The sequence below is a fragment of the Meleagris gallopavo genome, chromosome 6, assembly GCF_000146605.3.
Source record: "Meleagris gallopavo isolate NT-WF06-2002-E0010 breed Aviagen turkey brand Nicholas breeding stock chromosome 6, Turkey_5.1, whole genome shotgun sequence".
In the NCBI taxonomy this organism is placed as follows: domain Eukaryota; kingdom Metazoa; phylum Chordata; class Aves; order Galliformes; family Phasianidae; genus Meleagris; species Meleagris gallopavo.
Genome location: NC_015016.2, coordinates 42,901,533 through 42,906,555, shown reverse-complemented (window position 1 = coordinate 42,906,555; position 5,023 = coordinate 42,901,533).

The following is a 5,023-nucleotide window of genomic DNA, read 5'->3' as shown; positions in this document are numbered from 1 at the left end:
AAAAAAAGTACTTCAGCAGAAACACAATTTTAAGGCAATAAATGGGCTATTCATATGTCAGGTTCCCTGGGTCCATCTGTTTACTCTTCTCAATTCATCTCCTTTGAGCTCTTCTGTCTCATTTGATATCTCAAATCGTATTTCATCTGACATGTAAAGTGCTTAAAAAAGTGTATCTCAGGTTTAGCTGTACCATCTACTCTTCATGTTAGTTTTGTATTGACTATAAGAAACGCAGGTGTTTCTGCCTACAACCACATCAGGGAAATTGCAATACATCAAAAACCCTCTTACAATATTTATTTGCTTACTTTTGTTCTAGAAATATTCATGAAATTGACGCACAGTGGCATATTTACCTGTCTTGAAGAAATCTATACGTTGTAGGTTGTGGGAATTTAGCTAACAGAGAAAGATAGTTGCAATATCATGGAACAATGTCAATTCAGGTGACTGGGAAAAGAGCCTGTTACTTCTTGCTTTTTTTGATGACACCTTTTTCTAGGTAAATTAATAAATGTGATAACTCCCAGCATATGATGCTATATAGGCTGAACATAGCAGTGTTCAAAAAGAGGCATGGATGTGTTCAAAGACTGGATCCAAGAGTAGCTAACTGTGCTCATTGTCAGTGATATCCTAAAGTCAGAGCTCAGAGTTGCAAAGAAGTGTTGGTCACTGAAAGGAAACCAAAGTAGTTGCTCTGTCTCTAGTTCCCCAGGGGCTTTTTTTCCTCTTTGTACAGATCAGTAGCTGTGACAGATTGCTTTCTCTTGTTGCCTTCTTTGCATTTTCATATAAAAAGACTTAACTCATGGGAGTATTGCCATATATCAGAGTGCAGACCCCGAGGCATGAGAATAGAGCACTTTGTTTAGCTCAGGAAGGGTGGTCCCCCCCCATCTCATTGCAGTCCTTTACACAAATAAGAAATGCAAACTAATTCCAGCTGCACTGACCCTAAACATTTTAACTAGAGGGATTTGCCATTTATACTGTCCATTCCACCTACCTCAGGAGGCATTTCCCAATTGTTTGTACGTGAAGATCCTTCTGTCTGTGATCAGAGTGGATCCTTCCCAACAGAGTGTTGCCATTTGTGCATGGCAGCATCAGAATTCAATAGCCGATAGTTGTAGATGTCTCTGATAATTAAGAAACTTGTCCTCATGCACTGGTGGAGCCATTTTGGAGAGAGAGGGATCATGTTGCAGCTCATAATTAACAAACATGGCTTGCCTTTTTGTATGTTCTTCATCTTGCTTGCTAGAATTTACTACAACTTGGAAAATGGGAACAAACTTGGCCACCCTAAAAAACAGCTTTGAATTTTTTTTTTTAAAGTCATTTGCCTCACAAGAAAATTGCTCTGTAATCACAGCAACTTGTTTGCATTCTGCTGTAGTGTTGCCCTTTGATGTTAAAAAGTTTATTAGTGGAGCTGTATTTTGTATCTGAATAATGCATTATTGTGTGAATTTGTACTTGGGCTTCTCTCTACTCAGGCAGTCCTAGGGGAACAGCAGAGTCATTTCCTCCAGCGTTTCTTATACCATCTTTGAAGTCTCTGAGTTTTGTATAGAGAAGATTGAGCTGCTGAGAAGGAAGTATTGTTTCCAGCACAGTTCAGTGTTAGCATTTGTCATCTCATTCTTAAGAATTATTTATTTCTGTCACTGAGTTAATGCCTCAGATGGATACTGAGAGACAGGATTGGAAGAAATGCTCTGGGACCGTAGCATCTCACCCTCTTGTTACAGCAGACAGTTATGTTGGAGTGTTCTTGCTGGTCAAACACAGTATGAAAAGCCACTGGGATGTTCCTCCCCACCTTTCCTTTCTCTAGGCCAGTTTAGCACTGATTTTTCAAATCCCCAATAAAAATGTTACCCTCATGATTTTTTTTCCAACTTGGTTTGAATTCTCTTAGACATTTCAAAGCGTTCAGGGATGTGGACTGTTCTTTAGATGAGACAGCAGCAATTGCTTGTGCAGTAACATTAATAGTTCCCTATTCCTCCTGGAAATGCCTTTTCTGATGCATATTAATTGCATTTAGCTTCTGCTTTGTCAGCTACTTTATCAGCATGTACTTCTGCCTTTTACTGCATGCAGAGGCCACCAGCTCCCAGTGCTCCAAGTGACCTCCAAAGATAGCTTTGGACACCAGGCTACGTTGTGGAAAAATCCACCTTGTTAAATTAGAGTGAATTATTGTATCTTAGGAAGTGTAATTCAAGCATTTTGCCAATAAGTGTCGGTTGGTAACATGAACTACAATTATACGTGATTTTTGGCAATACAGCTGCAGAACTGAGCTGTGGGAGTGGTTTGGGTCTTTTTAACTGCAGACAGCAATAGAGCAGAACCCAAAGCCTGATAGCACAGTTGCTGGTAGCTGCGAGAAAGCAAATACTTCTGGTAGTGATATCAGCAAAATTAGCGTTGAAAGGTACTCTCTCTATTGCCCTCAGGAGGTTTAGAAACATAATTGGCCTACCAGCTTTCATACCTGCTATAACCCCATGCTAGAAGCAGTTTTGTTGCGTACCACTACAAGGCCACCCTTCTTTCCTCTGTGATTTGCCATCACTTTTTTTTATGTCTACTTACAAATTTTCATGTTTTCATAAGATTTAAAGCACAAGCATGGCATTACAGGGTTCCTTTCCAGGGGAATGTGATGTCTTTAATAGCCTGTTATCTACTGACTGCTGTTTTCTGCAATATTTCACCTGTACCAGTCCTGATAGAAGTTCATTCTTGATCAAATGCTTCAAGACATTTTCCACAAGTTTTATTTGCGGTTAAAATGAATTGTTCAAGTAGATGGATGGATGGACAGACAGACATTTGCTCAACCATACATATTTCAACTCTTCTGGTGAATAAGTTATTGCAGTTATTGACCTACAAGTGAAAAATGTTGTCTCAATTTTTATAAACTGAGTATTCATAGGAGGTGAACATTTTAGAACATTTTAGGTGTTTGTAGGGTGAATACAAATGCAAACATTAACATCCCAGACTGATTTCTACCAGAAATCTGCACAAAATGAGAGATTTGAAGCTACAACCATTTCCCACTTCACAAGAGAAGAAAAATAATGATTTAATTATAATATTTAAATCACTCATCGTTAATGCTTTGATCAGATTTTCAGAATTTTAAATTTTAAATTAGCTTGTATGTGTAGTACGTGGACAGCTCGTTGTTCACCCACACCATATCCCCGTTTTTGCTGCAGTTCTGCTATATATCCTTCTGGGAATTTAGTGCTGATGAAGCTGCTGAATACCTCCAAGTTATTGTAATAATTCATGGTAGGCTTAAATCTGTCAGAGAAAATGGAAATTTAAGGCAAGTATTAAGCAAGAATGTCTTATAGAATTTGCCCTGTGTCCCTAAGTTTATCTTCTACCACAAATAGGCTTTGTCATGGCTGTGTTTGGTAGAGTATGATGGCATTACCGCCCTGAAATTATTTTGGAGGAGAAAATGGAATACATAGGGTATTTATTGAAAGATAAGGTTGAATATTTTTATCCTGAGGCTCCCTCCGGAGTTTTTTCATTCTTCCTGTAGGGCATGATTTTGGCAGCAAGGAGCACAGACCTTGTTAATGCCTTTAATGCAAGAAATCAGTCTCTTCTAAGGGGATCTAAGAATTCTGGGAAATGATGTGACACTTTTTACCCCAAAGACAATGATGTGCATTGAGAAACTGGAGCCAAGGAAAAAGATGGAAGCTGGAATTTGACATGAAGACAAATGAGTTCAGATTCTGGTTTGGAAGGAATGAAGTTAGAGCCCTTTCTTTTTGGTTAACTGAAATATGGTGAACTGAATTAGAAGCTTGATGCTGATTTTAAATCTCTCCATTGCTTTAGTCTTAGTGGGCACTGCTACCGCTTACGTACATGTACTACTGAGCTCCTGTAGTCACTGAAGTTCTGCCAGAGTATTACAAATGGATGCAGAAAGAATTGAAGAGTAATGATTTTGAACTTTTTTTTTAAACATCTATATGTGTCAAGAACGATCTAATGAGACCAGGAACATGGTTTAATGACGGGTGTTGGTAGGTCAGGCTGATGGTGGGACTTTGTGATTTTGAAGGTCTTTTCTAGCCTAGATGATTCTGTGATTCCAATTAAGTCCAGTGTCTTGAACCCCAAGTTTTCCTAGCAGTTCTGACTAAAGGATGGGGAGAATGAGGCCTTCTGATGTGGTTCTGCCTTTGTGATACCTAAAAGCCATAAACAGCATTATCTTTCAAATCCCACCATAAACAGATCTCCTCCCATATTGCCTGCAAATGTGTAAGATATCTGAACCTGTCAACAACTAGCCTGCTGGAGTGCCAAGATTACTATCTGGACCAACATCCTTCCATCCTGATGTCTTATTTCTTGACATGTTCGAGGACAGGAACTCTTTGCACTCCATGTTAGCACAGTTCCTTGTAAAGCAGCCACCTGGTATGGTGCTCCTTGGCGTTACAGCTATGCATATGGGAAGTAAAGTTGAATTAGAGCTCTGCATATTTATCTCATCAATGTAAAATGATTTAATATAAGGAAAAAATGAGATTGCTTTGAAGGCATCGCTAGCTGGCTGCACAGAGGCAAGAAAAGTCAGTCTTCCACCTGCCAGACTCTTCTTTGGTATCCTGGATGCTCACACAGGAGTTTCTGAAGATAGGGGGATCTCAGCTTCCAAGAGCATGTGGAGTACCCGACTCAAAGATGGAGAGAGGGAATAGTAGTGGGGAGGACTTAGCCCAAATCTCTGCCAAAGGATGGAAAGCTGCTAGGTAAATAAGCTTGTGAGGAACTCTTGGGTAGTAGCAGTGGGAGCTGTTAAACCTTTTCTTCCTCTGTTATATCTATTTGTAGTTCTGTTCAGGTTGGTGAAATCGCTGACTGCTTACACAGGTAGCATACAGCTACATATTATGTTTTCATGCATTTAAAAAAAAGGCGATAATTGGCAAAGCATTTATCTGAATATTTGAAGAAC